At 47.1% G+C, this 17607-nt stretch overlaps 1 long non-coding RNA gene across 2 annotated transcripts in view; it reads right to left on the reverse strand.

Annotated features, from left to right (window-relative positions):
- Positions 1 to 1942: 1942 nt before the first annotated feature.
- Positions 1943 to 17607, reverse strand: part of LOC309872030 — a 65292-nt gene continuing 49627 nt past the window's right edge. Inside the window, exons 1-2 of one of the 2 annotated variants that reach the window (XR_014315625.1) lie at positions 3052 to 3172; positions 1943 to 2150 (exon numbers count right to left, since the gene is read on the reverse strand). This is a non-coding gene — a long non-coding RNA (uncharacterized lncRNA). Of the gene's footprint in view, positions 2151 to 3051; positions 3173 to 17607 lie in introns of those variants that run through there. The other variant, XR_014315624.1, reaches the window with a different exon arrangement.

A 17607-nucleotide genomic window follows, 5' to 3' on the forward strand; every position in this document is an offset into this window, starting at 1 on the left:
TTTATTTAGTGCTACTGATGCGTATCAAGCTGTGCAAAAGGTAAATTGAAGGGGGAAATAAGGTCCCAGTTCAAGAGAGCGAACCCTCCCCAAGTACCTCCACCTCTGAATATTTTACATCGAGCTCAGTGGCTGATGATGATAGGAAAATAGGAATTAAATCCACGGTCAGGGGCAGGAGGGTAAAAAGAGAAAGCTAAAAGAAGCAATTCCAACCCTGTTTAAGATGTCGGCCATGCCCGGGGACGTCAAGGGGAAGTTCCCCAGCTCCCCAGAACCCTTTGTGAATGGGGAGACGCAAGAGTCCAAGCCCACACAGCAGTTCAGACCACCTTCCCCCAGAGCGCTCCACTGGTTTCTAATCATGCAGAGAGAAGGCTTGGGATGCTCCTAACAAGGCATCCCTGCCCCCCCTTGAGTTAACATGAAGGAAATCCACCAGTCCTGACAGTGGCATGAGAGAGCTTGTAGGAATGTGGTTTTTCAAGTGTTGCTGCTTGAGAAATGCCTGCTGGAAGATTCTAGAATCCTGATCCTCCAGGCTGGTGTGACTCATTGCAGAAGTGCAAGAATCATGGCACATTCCTCTATTGGGTTTTCCCAAAAGACCTTATTGTTTTTTTTTTAATCTCCTTGATGGGGGTATAATGTACATATAACACAATTTACTGGTTTTAAGACACAATCTGATTATTTTTTTAATTTAAATTTAATTTTTAATTTAATTTAATTTAAATTCAATTAATTAACATATAATGTATTATTGGTTTCAGAGGTACGGGTCAGTGACTCATCAGTTGCATATGACACCCAGTTCTCATTAGATCATGTGCCCTCCTGATGTCCATCACCCAGTTACCCCGTCCCTCCCCAAGTCCCCTCCAGCAACCCTCAGCCTGTCTCCTATGACTAACAGTCTCTTACGGTTTATCTCCCTCTCTGGTTTCATCTTGTTTTATTTTTTCCTCTCTCCCCCTTTGATCCTCTGTTTTGTTTCTTAAATTCCATAAGTTAGTGAGATCATACAATAACTATCTTTTCTGACAATCTGATATTTGACAAATGTGTACAGTCATATCACTACCAGCAGAAATCATGACGAGAAGATGTTCATAACCCCAAAAAGATCGCTCATGCCCGTCTGCAGTCAACCCCCACCCCAACCCCAGACCCTCGCAACCACACTCATCTGCTTTCTGTCAACATAATTCTTGCCTTTTCGAGAATTTCCTGTGAGGACTCTTGTCCCTGGCTTACTTCATTTTCAATACTGCCTCTGAAGTCCATTCATGTTTGTAGTGTGTATCTGTTGTTCAGCCTTTTGCCCATGGTCTAGTACTCCACTGTGCGAATACACAATGTCTTTATGCATGGTCATTTGCATTATTTCCAACTTGCCGTTGATACAAACAAAGCTGCTACAAACGTTCAAGCACAAGTCTTTGTGTGAACATATTTTACCTCTGGGGGGAAAACAGCTAGGAATGAAATAGCTTGGCCCTCTGGTGAGGGTTGCTGACATTTGTTAGAACTGCCAACATGTTTTCTAAAGCATTTTGCTTTCCCATCCTTGTCAACACTTGTTACTGTCAGACTTTAATTTTAGCCATTCTAGTGGATGTGAAGTGGTATCTATTGTGACTTTAATTTGCATTTCCCTATGATGTCAAGCAACTTTTCATGTGCCTGTTTTCCATTCATTCCTATTCTTTGATGAAATGCCTGTTCAAATATTTTGCCAATATTTTAATAGACTGTCTCTTTTTCTCCAATTTATCAATCATGTTTTCCCATGATTCATTGTTTTTATGTCTTCTCTAACAAAACTTTGCCTAACCTAACAATGATTCATTGTTTTTATGTCTTCTCTAACAAAACTTTGCCTAACCTAAAAAATATTTTCTTCTATAAACTTTCCATTGACAGACCTTACATGTAGGCATATGATCTATTTCCCTTTAATTTTTGTATATGAAATAGGGTAGGGATTGAAGTTCATTTTTGCATGTAAATATCCAGTTGTCCCAACACCGTTTGTTGGAAGACAATTCACTTCCCATTGAACTGCCTCCACACAAAGCTAGTGAAAACCTTCAGGTCGATGGGCTCATCAGCAGTAGCTGGAAGTGGGAGGCAGTGATAAGATGATCCTAAAATAATGATAGACGTCTTTAATACACATATTACAGACTCTTATGCCACAGTCATTTAAAGCGATGATAAAGATCTATATTCATTGGTGATAAAAAGATATTTAATAAAGTATCACTTAAAGCAATGAAAAATGTATCACTTTGTAAAGTAATGAAAAATTTATCACTTAATAAAAGTGATGAAAAACCATATTACAAAACAGAACAGATTTAGGAAGACTTCACGTTTCTAAGTAGAGGAGTAGACAATAAGAAACACAAAGCCAGGCACAGTTGATCTCAGGGTCATGACTGTGAGTCCCATGTAGGATGTAGAGATTATTTAAATTAAAAAAAAGAAGGAGGAGGAGGAGGAGGGGAAAAAAAACAAAAACACAAAGACAGACCGACAAAAGATCTATTCCAAAAGTTCATCGTGGTCATCTCCAGGAGCTGAATTAAAGATGATTTATATTTTTTATACTTTTCTAGTTTCTCAATGTGTGTAAGGGATATTTTCATATTAAAAAGACTTTTCAGTTTTAAAAGAGTGTCATGAGCAGAAAGAGACAGAAATGAGGGTGAGCAATAATTTCTAGCTCCAGCTCTGAAGGGCTAAGTCGGCCCATTTATTACTAGAAAATCTTAATGAGTCTCAGCTTCATATGAGCAGCGTGGAGAGAATCTCACTACGGTTCCAGACAAGGCCCCTATTATCTGTAAAATACATGCTGACGTGTGTAATTCTTAGATCTGAGGATGCAAAAGTCGAATGCGTGGCAATGAGAAACATACAAATAATGGTAGAAACTAATAGTCAAGCTATTTCAAATTAGTTTTTTATTCAGAGTTCGTTGTTTATGGCCATCAGGCAGTATCAAGCTACTGTCTACAGAATCTTGGAGTGACTCCTAATTACCTATAATTGGCTTTTCAGCCTTGCAGACTATCTGCAGTGGCTCTGGAATTGGCCCATTCATCCCAGAAGCTCTCCAGCTGAGTGGGATCACGTAGCCCAGCATCGATCCAGAAGCGTTTAAAACTGATTCAAAAAAAGAACAAGGTAAAGGAATGGGGGATGGTCAGCCTGGAAACAAGATGCCTAGATCACTGCCTGCAGATTTTTGGTAGTGATGTTATTAACCAGCCAGGCAACAAAGGGGGATAAACAAATTTAAGATTAGAAAGATTTCAGTTTGGCCGCAGGATATCCTTTCTTCAGAACATGATTACATTCATTCACCAAAGACTATGGCTCAGGCCACGTCCACGGTTCTTCAGAGATGACCAACTGGGTCTCAGATTCTTAGGGGGACCCATGGAGAGCATCCTTTGGATTATTGAAAAAATAACCAGACTCTAGCAATCAGGTTCCAAAATGTTAACCAAATATCAAAATCATCACTGAGTCCATCAAGCAACACCTGCTGAAAATCAAATCTAGCCGGGCCACTGCCCATTTTCGCTCAATGTCTTCTATTCTATAGAACGCTTTCGGAAGTGCATCTGAATGAGCACGTTCCGTTCACGTGTGTGACATTCAGATTTCTTTCAGCGTGAGAAATAGTACTCCCGGCCTTCACAGCTCTGGCAGTCATAGACTCTCTTCCCCCACACCCTCTTCACCATCACCTTTTCCTACAGGTGCCCATGCTGCTGACTGAGCAAAGAGAGCAACAGAAAAGAGGAGGAAAGAAACGAGGTGGTGGGGAGTAAGATGGAACAAGTTCTGCAGGTTTGGCTTTGTGGGGGTAACCACTGCTGAAAACCGTTTGCAAGTTTGACTTAAGAAAGTATGTTCAGGGGCATCTGGTTGGCTCAGCCAGTTAAGCACCTACTTTCAGCTCAGGGGAGGATCTCAAGGTCCTGGGATTGAGCCCTGTGTGGCCTCCCTGCTCAGCGGGGATCCTGCTTCCTCTCCCTCTGCCCCCTCCCCTCTCTCTCTCTCTCTCTCAAATAAATAAATAAAATCTTAAAAAAGAGAAAAAGAGAGAGAGAGAGAGGAAGGAAGGAAGGAAAAGAGAGAAAAAAAAAAAGGGAAGAAAAGAAAAGAAGAAAAAGAAATTTCAAGGGCACCTGGGTGGCTCAATCAGTTAAGCATCTGATTCCTGATGTTGGCCCAGGTCATAGTTTCAGGATTGTGAGACCGAGCCCTGGGTCAGGCCCCACAATAAGCACGGAGCCTCCTCAATATTCTCTCTCTCCCCCTCTCCATCTGCCCCTCCCCACTGCCCACACATACTCTCTCACTTCATAAAAGGAAAAAAAAAAAAAGGTAGTTTCACACAGAGGAGTCAGAGTTCTCAGGAGAATCCCATTTTTACCCACTCAGATATTGACTGTTTCAAGGTTTCTTAAGTGAGGACTTCTTTTGGGTCACAGATTTCTGCCTTCAAAGATTGTTAAGGAATAAAAACCAAGTGATCTATTAAACTGCATTACTCCACTTTCCTTAACCCTCCCAACAAGCCCTCCTATATAAATTTCTTGAATTGGTATACAGAGAGGAAATGGAGGTACCGTCAGCCCATCATAATAATAACAGCTAATAATTACAGAACATTCCCCATGGACTGATACAAAACCAGGTGATTTTGTACACACGTCTACAGAAATCATCTCATTTTATCCTCACCCTAACCTAGGAGGTAAGTTACTATTATCACTTCTTTTATGGTCAGGGAACTGGAGCTCAGAGAGGTTAAGCAAACAGTTCAAGGTACCACAGCAGTAGAGTCCGGGTTTGGACTCTTCATCAGCCTACCCCTAACCTGGGCCATAAGCCACCCACTGTCTTACATGCTCTACAGCCATGAAAAGCAGAGTGCACCCCAGTAGCAGCTAGTGGCCTCGTTGAAACAGGCTTTCCGAGGTCTTATGACTTCCTTTTGCTTCAGAGTAAGATTAACCTACACAGAGCTCTTCATAAAATTACGTTTGATCAGGACAGAGGAGCAGTGAAGCCCTTGAGACTAAGTGTTGTGCAAGCTCATGGAAGGGCAGAGCCCCCTCCAGCCCGTCCCCAGCCACCAGCATCACCTTCCCAGTGGAAGCTTTTCAGATTTTTGTGTGAACACACTGTGGGGGTTTGACATGGCCCACCTGACAGCGGACAGGAGACTTCTGTCTTGTGCTTCAGGAAAAAAGAAAAACGAAGAAACAAGAAGGAAAACCAAAACAACAAAACCAGGGGGAAGGTTAGTCATCTTTTTAGTGCCCATTCAATCCATTCAGAGTCACAGATGGCATAAAGGATCAACCAATTATTTTAGACACAAGAAAAAATTACCGGTTAGACAAGAAACCAATTCTACAAGCCTTCCAGCATCTAGCAGGTCAGGACTACAAGCTCCACCAGGAGAGTAATGCGAGTATTCAGGATTATAATACTAGCTTTTTTTTTTTTTTTTTTTTTTTTGCTCAGGGGGGTTAAGTGATTTACCCAGTTTATCAATAACAACAAGGATTTAAACCCATGCCTGTCTGAGTGCACAGCCCGAGCCACCAACCACTCTCCTGGACCAAGAATCAGCATGCATTTTCTGTAAAATGACGTAAATATTCTCAGCTTTATGAGTCACGATGTCTCAATTGTGATGTCTTGGCTCTGCTTTTGTAGCACAAAACCAGCCACACACAGCAAGTGAACAAATGGGCATGGCCAGGTGCCAATAAAACTTTATTAACAAAAACAGGTCACCAGCCCGATTTGGCCCAAGGGCCACAGCTTGCCAACCCCCTTCTATTCTTTCACGGAGGAGAGAAGATTTGAGCTGAATCTGTTACGGATCATTCGTCAGTCTACTGAGGCTGCCGTGACGAAGTACCATAGACTGGGCAGGCTTCGACAACAGAGATTGATTTTTCTCAGTTTTGGAGGCTCGTAATCTGAGACCGAGGTATGGGCAAAATTGAGATGGCTTGAGAGGGTCTGAGGCCTCTCCCCTTGGCTCCTAGATGGCCACCTTTCCCCCATATTCTCCCACGGCCCTCTCTCTGTGTTTGTGTCCTTAACCACCCCTTCCTACAGGTACAGCAGTCATATCAGTCATTCAACGACCTCCTTTTACCTTAATTACCTTGTTAAAGAGCCTGTCTCAAATATGGTCACATTCTGAGGCACTACAGGGGTTAGGGCTTCAATATATGGATTGGGGGGACACAATTCAGCCCATCACAAATGGAACAGATTTCAACATGTGAAGAGAGGAAGAAAAGAAAACTAATGAAAAGCCCAGGGGTTTATAAATGTCTGTGTAAGTCAGCCAGACTTCATATTGGGTGCTTAGGGAACTTTCTCTGAAGAAGTGATATTTCAGTTGAAGTTGCTTAAGAGTACTATCAAGCAATCAAACCAACAAAATAAAGAGTTTTTACTGGCTCATGGAATTGCAAAGTCCATGCATAGTCCTAGCTTCAGGTATGGCTTGATACAGGTGCTCAATGTCACCCACAAAAGGTCATATAAGCAGAAAAGTACCTTTATTTGTTCAACAAACATTTACTGAATTTCCTTTTCACATCAGCTCTCTTCACACTAAGGGTTCCCCAACGAAAAAGGCCCTCAAGAAGACTCTAGGCCAGCAGGTGCCACCATAGAACAGACCCTGAATGAAGGTAAAACCCATACGGAAGAAAACAGTGCTAGAAATGGAGAAGAGGACACTGATGACACTGATGAAGCACCTGCATCAAGCCAAACCTGAAGCTACCACACTCTAAATTTTTCAATCCCATCAGCAATTGAATTATTTCAATCGAATTATTGAATTATTTTAATCACCAATAATTTCCGTTGGTCTTATTTGCTGCATTTTGCTGGTGTATGGGGATGATTTCAACTCAAATATCCCTTCTTCAGAGAAAGTGATGCTGACCATCTGCAAGACTAGGTCTTCTTTATAACCACCCATAACCCCCAGTGCTTTACCTCCATGGCACTTATTACACCTGCAAATAGATTATGTAATCAATTTCCTTAACAGCTACCTTCCCTGGGAGCTCTATGTTGGCACACAGTGGGGGCTCTAGTCAGTTATTTTTTTAATACAGCTTTTTTAAAGCAGTTTTAGGTTCACAGCAGAATTGAGCAGAAAGTACAGAAAGTTCCCATCTACTCCCTGCCCCCCCACAAAACACACAGCATTGTCAACTATCAACATCCTACACCAGCATGGTCCAATTTTTATAATCGATGACCCCACATGGGTATATCATCATTGCCAAAAGTCCCTAAGTTACATTAAGAAAGGTGAGCTCCTGGTGCTGCGCTTTGACAAATGTACCATGACATGCATCTGCCACGAGGGTCACAAAGAGTAGTTCCACTGCCCTGACCACCTCGGCGCTCCGTCTACTCAGTCTCCTCCCTCTCCCTCTCCCCAAGCCCTGGTAAAATTGACTTTTTAAACAAGCCAGAAACCTTTGTGTTTTATGCTCCTGCACATCTGAGATTCTGGGTACTGTTCCGGTCCTTGCCGCCAGCCTCCAGGGTCGTGCCTCCCAGGTTACCAGTCTGGGGCTGGGACAGGACCGACTCCCAGCTGAGCAGGCAGGAGCCCAAGGCACTCAACAGCAGCTCAGGAAGACGGCCTCGAAACTTCCAGGCTTATGCCCTGCGGCCTCCATTCCACTTTTAAACCAGCAAACCAGCTGCTTGCTGTCCGGAGTGCCAAACGGCATCTGCAATGAGGCATGATTCTCCCACTTCCAGCAGATTCACTTAGTGTAATGTCACAGGTAAATGCAGTGAAACCTGGTAGATGTTCTATTTATGGTAATTGCTCTGAAATGTTACCAGCACGTCTCAAAATATAGGTGTTGTCTTGAGCATGTGACGAGAGGGTGAGGTATGCTTCAAATTTTCCCCTCTTCATCCCGGAACCCCTCCCGGGGCAACAGGCTCCCGACAATTAACGATTCCCTGTTTTCTTGGTTTATTCCAAGGGCAAGACAGGCAAGCCTCAAGGGTCGGGTCTCCCGATCTGATCTTTCCGATGCCTCTTCTGTAGTACCATCAGGGCCGATGTCCAAGAAAAGAATACAGCCTGCTCCCGGGCCTCGGAAGAACACCTGCCTGCTAGGGTTCCTGACAAAGACAGACGGGACGTGGGCGCTGCTACGCCAGGTGCTCTTCCACTTGAACGTGACGATGAGCGTGCTTCAACGGCCACTGACTTGGGCATAAGGACCAGCAGCGCTGAAGTTCCAATATCCACCTCCTGGAGAAGTCATGAAGCCCCATCCCTGGCTCTGCTTGGCCCTGCCTGCGTGCCTGGTCCTCCATATCTCCCGTCTCAAGGCGTCTCCCTCCCCATCCTGTGACCCAAAACCCAGAAGGACAGGATGCTCAGAGACGGGCTGGTACCTGAGCTCTGCAACCTTACACAAGAGGCCTTTATTGTGCCAAGGATCCAGTGAGAGAGGGAATTCCAAGGATCTGGTGGGAGAAGGAATTGCCAGGGTTGGGGGATCCCCTCACACGAAGCTCCCCTCACTCACGCGGCATTACTCAGCCTGCTCTGCATGCTGTATGGATGCTGGGGATAAGAAGGTGTGAAGAGAAAAGGGAAAGATGGCAGTCCGTGCCCTCATGGAACTAAAATTTGATTCAGGAGATAAATATTGATCACACAGATGGCACAAAAAATGTACAGGATGTCCAATCATGACCAAGAATGCAAAGAAGTACACAGTCCTGTGTGCGGATGACAGCAGGGGATGGGTCCAGTCGGGGAAGCCTTCCCTGGGGACTTCGAGGACCCCCGGGGGCCCCTTCCTCAACTTACTCAGGTCTTACTCAAAAGTCACATCCTCGGGGCGCCTGGGTGGCTCAGTGGGTTAAGCCGCTGCCTTCGGCTCAGATCATGATCTCAGGGTCCTGGGATCGAGCCCCGCATCAGGCTCTCTGCTCAGCAGGGAGCCTGCTTCCTCCTCTCTCTCTGCCTGCCTCTCTGCCTACTTGTGATCTGTCTCTGCCGAAGAAATAAATAAAATCTTTAAAAAAAAAAAGTCACATCCTCATAGGAAATGTCGTGGGCCCCAGAAGCAGCCGTCCCTTGATCCCTTGATCCCCCTCCTCTGATTCCCTGTCCTCACTCTCCCTTCATTTCCTACGTCACTGACCACCCCTGACATTACACCGCACAGCCGCTGACCCCTTCGCTGAGAGACTGGAAGCCCGTTGTCTTCCTGCTGTTCCACCACAGCACCAAGAACAGCCCCCAGCACAGGGCAGGTGCTCTGGAAACACCTGCTGGATGAATGGGTCAGTTGTGATTTCTGAGGGCCCACTGGGTGGTCCTGGGGGAATGTGACAGGGGAACAAGACTTGTGTCAGGGTGACCAGTGTCACTGCTACCGCTCGAGGGAACAGCCCTTTGAGGGAGGGGGGGAGCAAGGGGTGGGGATGAGAAGGGACCACTGAGGATGAGGAAGCAGGAGGCCGGGCTGCAGACGCAGGCGTCAGGGGGTCTGTCACCTCTCACAACAAGACCGGGACCAGCCAGACTGCTCACCTTTACCCCAGAAGGAAGACGAAGCTAATGAATTGTCCAAGCTGGGAGGGAGGCTGGAAGGATGGTTAAAATGTGACCAGACTCGCCCCGTGAGATGGGCACCTTGGCCGTGGATCGGGGTGCGCCAGAGTGGGCAGGGAGTCCAGCGGGGGCGCTGCTGCTGGGTGCAGGGAGAGAAGCAGCTCAGTCTGCAGTCGTGGCCGTGGACAGGAGTCAAGGGAGACCAGACGTATTTGGGATGTCGAATCCACAGGACACGATAAAGGGCTGTTAACAAAATCAGTCAGGAGGGGACCGGGGGGGATGTTCGCTGGGCTTCATGCATGAGCACAGACCCAACATGGCAGCCAAGGCCTACGTCTCCCAACAGCCGCGGGCAAGCATGGCTTCTCAGGAACCCTGGCTTACATTTTTGCACCCTGACCCCAAACCCACCGCCTTATGAAGAGGGGCTCCAGGGCAGCCGCATCCACCTGCGTGGGTGTCCTTTTCCCACCAAATGTAATAAGGCCGTGGGTTCTGAGAATCTGCTTTCTCACTGTATTCCTAATTCTCTTGCTTCTCCCCGAGCTGCCCTGAAACAGTAAAACACGAGGAAAGGGCCACTCCTCAACCCACCCGCGGAGAGGACGGCTGCCTTCAACGCACTGACGTCTCCAGGACCCACCACAAAATTACAATCTCATTCATAGTTTATGTTCTATCGACCACCTCGTTGGTGAAGTTAATCCACCTTTGAAACCCACAGAGAGCCCGCGTGAGATCGAATATACACGGCTTTTGTACAATTTCGAAATACAGGGTGCCTCTGGTGAGAAGTGAAATTGCCAGGAGAAACTCTCCGTTAGTTATCAAGCTCAGCACCCGGGGAGAAATACTGACCGACAGCGAAGAGGTGCTGGGGTGCGCGTGTGTGCGTGTGTGTGTGCTCACACGCAAGCGTGCACGTGTGTGTGGCTCAACAGGAGGAGAGAGAAAACAGTGATGAGGGGGAAGGGCCCCTGCTCTCAGACACACACGGACGCACGCCCGAATCTGAATGGAGGCAGCCTGAACCCTCCGCGGGTGACCGTCACCACCTGTCAGGGCGCGTTAGCGACAGAGGGCTGCACTTCTCTCTGATGTACACAAACAAAGCCCAGAGCTGTTAATAGGTTTGAAAGGACATTATGGATCGCTCCGAACAAAACTGTGGCTGTTTCAGAGACAGAACGCAAGGGAAAGGAAGCGCAGAGCAGACGCGACGGCCCAGACTCTCTCTGATGTGGGGACACAACGGCGGCGGGAAATCTTTTATCACAGACTGAGGCCAGGAGGAGCAGGAGCCCCCCGAGGGGAAACCTGCTCCGTGTAAGGAGGTCGCTGCTCCATTGCTGCGTCTGGAAACCAGCTCCCTTTCTGCTGCTCCCCCCCATCGGCAGCTGCAGGAGCCAATGAGCGAGAACTCCGGTTCCAGTTCTGGCCACAGCTCCCAGCATTTACCAGCACCGCTAGCAGACAGGTAGCTTCATTTCCAGCAACGGGGGCGGCTAGCCACTTCCCGGTCCCACGACAGGCCTGGGGAAAACTGTCAGCCCTCAAGCACCCGCTGCTTCAGGAAAGTCGCCTCGTGTCTGATTACAGGTTGGGTTCCGTTTCCAGCTGGGCCCGTGACTGTGTGATGTCAGGAAAGTCACCTAACCTCTCTGAGCCTGAGTGTTTTCCTCTGCAAAGCAGGAATAAAAGATCATGACCCCCACCCAGGGCACACAACCTGATTCCAGAACTATCTGTGCAAATGAAAGGGAATGAGGCGTGTGGAGCTAATGGTCAGCAGAGGAAGAAGGTCCCGCTTTGTTAATCCCACACCTAACAGTACAGCTTCCTGTTAGATATTTTCCCAGGGTCTTGACAAATATTAACTGATTTCATCTTTAGACAAGCCTGTGAGGCTGAGACTGTTATTTTCTCTGCTTAATGGATCAGGAAACGGAGACATCGGGATGATACAGGCCGTGCCCCACGACACCAGCTCGCCAAAGGTGCCACATCACTCAAACCCACGCCTGAACCGGTGTGCTTCTCTGCTGCACTTGACAATCTAGAAATGTTCATTATTCCTGTTCATTTAACCCCTCATTCTAAGCATCTTCAAAGCCAGCTGGTTTTCCTTCTTTTTACCCATTTCACTCAGCTCTACTTTTCCCGTCCACAGCCGTCACCTGAGAGATTCCCGTTCCCCCTGCTCCCATCTACCCTGCACATCACTACACAAATCAACCCCCCTAAGATGCTGCTTTCCGCCTCTCCTACCTGCTCAGACCCTCCACAGCCCCGTTTCACTGGCACAGCGAAGCCACGCTCCCCTGGGACCTTCCTCAGCCGGACCAGTCCGGACTGTCTCGTGCCATGCGTGAACCCCTGCCTCCTGCCAACCCGGGGCCATACAGGCCTCTGGCTCTTCCTGCCTCCCCTCTGCTCACACGGCCATTTCCCAGAAATGCCTCCTCCATGCCCTTCCAGACTCTGCACGTCCCTCACCATCCTCTGCCTAGACGTATCCTCAGGAAGACAAACCTAGAAGCAGATTTCTGAATAGAGAGAGAGAGAAAACAAGGAAGCCAGGGATCCCAATGCTGAACTTTCTTAACATCTCCTTCTTTGATTAAAAATAACAACAACACAGAATTCTCAAGCATGTCGAACAAATCAAATACAACCCACAGATGTGTTTTTCTTTCCTTCATAATTTTTTTAAACACAGAGAATTCACCTGAAAATTCAGATTTCCAGCTTCTCTTTAAACATGAGCTGCTTTAGCTGCCCTGGACTCCCATTCTCCCCGAAGCAACAACACATGTCATCACTCGCTCCCTTCACGTGGGGCACTCGCCCGCCCGTTAGCCGCAGTCCCCACTGCTCCGGATTACTCAACGCTGAGGTCAGGCTGCCATTTATCATTAAGCTTACACTCTTTCTTTCCTCGCAGTGGAAAGCTGCTTCTTATAACTAAGGTCTTTCGTGCGAAGAAGGAGCAAACACAGACTAAGACGGAACACACATTTCCAGGCGAAAGAGAGGCAAATACTTCTGACACGGAAGCAGAACATTCCTACATCTCCAACATGCAGACCCGCTATCCAACTGACTCTTTACGTACCTACCTGGCACTGTGGGCATTGGAAGCTGTGACCCCAGGTTTAGATCCTTTCTGGGACTCAGACCTTCCTGCTGAGTCTTACTCTGCTTGTGTTGGGAAGAGAGGGAAAGGCCATCTTGGAAACCATCGCAAACTAGGACTGGCCCTCCAAAGGCCAGGTCCAATGTCCTGAACCTTTTCCTCATTTGCTTTGTGCTTCCAAAAGTGAGTCTCACCTACAGGTATCTGACTGGTCACTAGGCAAGAAGTCATATAAAATCGTTCCAAATAAGGTATGAAGGCTGATGCTGGTTTCATGACGTCTGTCTTCAGGTTCCAACGTAACAGGTGCCCACTGTGCTATAACCAGTGGTTATAAATGGGCTTCCAGAGACCTTACGCTCCTCTCAGGCACTGGTGTGGGAAGTCGGTTATGCAGAATGAGGTGGAAGGGAGCCCAGAGACCTCGACAGACCAGCTCCATGTTCCCCCACATTAGAAAATGAAGGTCTGTGTAAGACGCCACTGGAGGGGAAAAAAAGGTGGCGCGGTTCTACCATTTTTAAGGGAAAAAAATGTCTAATTTTAAAAGCAACGAGATAACCATTTACAGTTTTGGTTGCAAGCAAAGAAAACGGACTCAGACTGAGTTTACTGTAAGTATAACAGCCCAGGGAGCGAGGAGGCGCTCACAGAATTTACGGGGGCTCAGATGGGGCAGGCCTGAGGGCAGGTGGCAGGAAGTAAAGCCACTGTACTGTCGCCAAAAGGCTCGGACAGGAACCTGTAGGCTCTGCTGTTGGAATGAGTGGCTTCCCATGGGGCCCTCTCCTTATTTGACCGACCTGGAATTCTAAGTCCCAGAAAAGTGAGCCCAGGACTTCTCGACCACAGTTGACACGCAGGGCTGGATAACTGCTTGGAGGGCCGTCCAGGGCTGTGTGGGGTGTTTGGCACACCCTGGCCTTTCCCTGCTCCAGACGCTGTCTCCAGACACTGTCCAATGTCCCCTAGGACAGAACTGCCCCCAGTTAAGAATGATCGAGTTAACCCAACTTCAGAGATATCCCGGCTGTCTTGGGGTCAGGGGGTGTGAAAGTCTGGACCCTCAGCTTCCACAGCACAAGGCACGTGCCTAAAATTATCCTCAATCCTCAATACTCAATACAATAATTGTCCCACAAGGAAACCAAAGGCTATGTGGTAACAAGAGATTGAAAGCTAAAATTCTATGACTGACAAGTTCCATCACTTCAAGTTTCAAGAATCGAGGGCTCTCTCTTGGCCACTGGAGACAGCCAGCAGAAGTAATGGGATGGGGAACGGTGACTTCTATCTGCTGCCACCTTCCTCCCCACCTGTCTGTCTCATCAACGACTCAGCAACTCAAAGTCTCCTAATCCGGCACAAAGAGAAATGGTGGTTCCGCGGGAGACTTTCCAGTCTGAAGTCTCCAATCTGCACTTCTCTGGCGTACCGGACAGGAAGTAGAAATCCTCTGAATGGGGGTGAGGTGGGATCGCAGGGTCATTCTTTATCAAGTCAGAGAGCAATTTGTTCCCCCCGACTCCTCACTCGAGTCATGCTGAATGGGTACCGCGCGGGTTCACTCTCGCGGGTTCGGGATTGCGTGAATTCTTGGCAGCAAGCCTCTCTCTGTCGCCGTGCGCCTGGAATTTTGCTCACCCACCTGGACACAGCTAAAGTGCCTAACGACAAGCCTCCCTCCTGGGAAGCCCTTTGAAACTTTCCAAGCTAGTTCCACCAAAACAAATGGCTTTAAGATCACCCGAACGATGCGAGGAGGAGGAAAGGGGAAAGGCGAATGGAAATCTACAAATAAGGAAAGGAATGAGTCTCTGAAGAACCCGAATGACCCCAGCACTTCTGCCTGAATTTAAGTCTGCTCCATATTTGCGATTCATTCTTAGTGCCCAATTACATCTTAAGTAGATAATCCCCTGTAGAACTGTTCTTCTGTAAACAGCCAGTAATTTTGATATATTAGAATTAAAAGAAATTTCCTAAGGCCAAATTCTGCCATGTTTTAAAAATATATACCTTGGTTATTCCAAGAATAATTTTGCTTCAGGGACCCAATTAAAGTTATCAAAACTGTAGTTTCTTCTGGATGCAAAAGATACAATATATTTTGCACATACTTCTACTGGTTATTATTTTTTAGGGATTTCATTTTACAGATTCAAAAAAAAAAAAACTTCAACCAAGGGGAAGTGTTTTAGAAGATCACATAATTCTAAATTGCAAACAAAAGGAACAAAGCTCTGTAATCACAAAGGCTTGTAATGAAAGGAGGAGCAGGTTTGTTCATGGACAGGTTAAAAAAAAAAAAAACCTGCCAAATAGGTTTGTTTATGAGATGGTGCAATTTTCAATGCTTTGAAGTTTAAGATGCGGTAAGCACAGTTCATCCGAGGCATAATCAAGAAGTGGCTGTTTGTTTCTGTTGCTGCAAAATTATGGGGTGTCCCAAATGGGCTAGCGTCTTGCACGGGTGTGGATATGGTAATTACCCTGCAAGAATCCTGACATTCCCTGCCTTCCTGGGGAAGGACGGGGAGCAATGATAGGGACAGTCGATGACAGCCTTTCAAGTGTCTCAATCCTCCTGGCTTGTTTAAGGTATGAGCAGCGGAGCCAGAGAGACAAACGGAGAAGGTGTTACGTGTGAAGCAGAACAGGTAAATCAAAACAGTTCTATTTGCGAGATCTGCCAAATTATTTGTCAGCATGATAACGGGGGCCAGTTCCCGACATAATTCAGTTAACCGGGTGTTTAACTTGCAAAGAAGATTTGAGCAGCTTGACCTTCATCATTTCATAATGAGCAAAGAGTTTGCCTGTCACATCATGATTTCTGTTATATGGCTTCAAAAAGTGGGAGAAAGAGAGAAAGGAAAGAAAAAAAAAGGGGGGGGAAAGTGCTGCTGTCCATTTCCCTGCTGAAACATCGCCACGTCAACCTGCATTACGAAGTCCAATAGGCTGGACCCCAATCTGGCCACCAGAAGTACCAGGTGAGTGGGAGGCTTGGTGGGCAGAGGAGGAACCCCCTAAATCTACTTCCTGATGTTATTTTCAAAAATAAGTGAGATTTTAGGGCCTCTTGGGTGGCTCAGTCAGTTGAGCGTCTGCCTTCAGCTCAGCTCGTGATCTCAGGGTCCCGGGATCGAGCCCCTCGTCGGGCTCCCTGCTCAGCGGGGCATCTGCTTCTCCCTGTCTCTCTGCTCATGCTCTCCCTCTCTGTCTCTCTCAAATAAATAAATAAGTAATCTTTAAAAAAACAGTTGGATTTTTTATTTTCCATAGTTTGGTGCAGGGGCCCACAAACATTTTCTGTAACGGGCCAGGCGGTAAGTACCTTAGACTTGGCGACCTGTACAGTCTCTGTACAGCAACTCAGCTCTGCCGCTGTAGCTTCAAAGCATCCCACAGCACACTGTGCGCGGCCATGGCTGTGTCCCAAGAACTCTCTGTCTTACACAAAACAGGTCGCAGGCCAGGCTTGGGCTGTGGGCGGTCGTTCCCCGGTCCCGCTCGAGGAGCAGGGCTGACTCCATGTTTCAAAGCTTCAGGGATGCTACACGCTCTCCGGCGTGTCTTGATGTGGCAACTGTGAAATTTTGCTTTAAACCATCAAAAAAAAAAAAATGATAATAACAACAGAGCTTTATTTATTTACTACTTGTACCTTGTAGATTCCATTCTTCCTCTCTCATGGGCAGCCACGACAGGGGCTTCCAGTACATTTCACGAAGACTTGCCCGAAATGGCCCAAGTGAGAGGACGGTAGTCTTCAATCACTGTCACAGCGTTGGCAGGTGTAGCGGGAGGCCGAGGGAAGGCGCAGCTGCTTCTCAGCCACTAGATCCTTCCCAATCCCGGGAAATACCCCCCAGCTTCTCACTCAGGCCAGAGTGACCCCAAACAGCCTCTCTGCACGGCCCAGAGATCAGCCTGGCGGAATCACCCAAGTACAATCTGGACTCAGTGTCACACATACAGGCTGATAATGCTTCCTTTTCAATTCAAGGCATTGGGATATTTTTCAAAGCATCATTCTCGAAAACTAAAGCCCTGAAAAGATTCGATGCTTTCGAGAAAGGCTGGCTGTTTTTGTCTGTTACAAAAAGCCACCTTCCCTCCATGCATATTGATTAAAACAAAATTGTTGGTTTCGCATTTAATTCATTTGTATCTCAAAGTTCTTGAGTAATGCAGATGAATTCTCAGCGTGATTCTTCCCAACGCTGTGCTTCAAAACAATGTGTTGATGCAACCCCTGATTAATACTAATCTGTAGGATGTGAACGGTAAAAAAGATTTTCAATTATGAAATTACCATCCCAGTCACCCGGACCTCAGAACTCTTTCCCTGAATCTACCCTGCCTGTTAACAGGGCAACCACAGACTTGGAAGGTTGATTTCCTCTCTTTGGGCCTCCTTCATCCCCCTCCGCGGCCCTTACTGGAAAAGCCCGGAGCCTCCCACTTTCAAAGTGACTGAGCTATGGCCCCGTCTTGTTTAAGACCCAAGACTTATTCAGCCCCTGAAAGCTCCGGGCCCATCTGCACACTAGCCAGCCACTTCCAGGAGGAGCAATGAATAGAAGAGCTTTGCTCCTGGAAACGGGTGAGCGAGGCTTTTTAAGCGGCTGAGGGCAGCTTTTCTACCCCTGGTGGAGCAATTTAAATGACAAGGGTCAGGATTAGCCCTTTATAGAACTGAGATGGAAAAAAAAAAATCTGCAGAGGCAGTGAAATGAGAAAGGTGGAGAGGATGCATTCTCCGACAATAGCCCGCTTCCCAGCTTGCTAA

This window comes from Mustela nivalis (genome assembly GCF_964662115.1).
Source record: "Mustela nivalis genome assembly, chromosome: 8".
NCBI classification, from domain to species: domain Eukaryota; kingdom Metazoa; phylum Chordata; class Mammalia; order Carnivora; family Mustelidae; genus Mustela; species Mustela nivalis.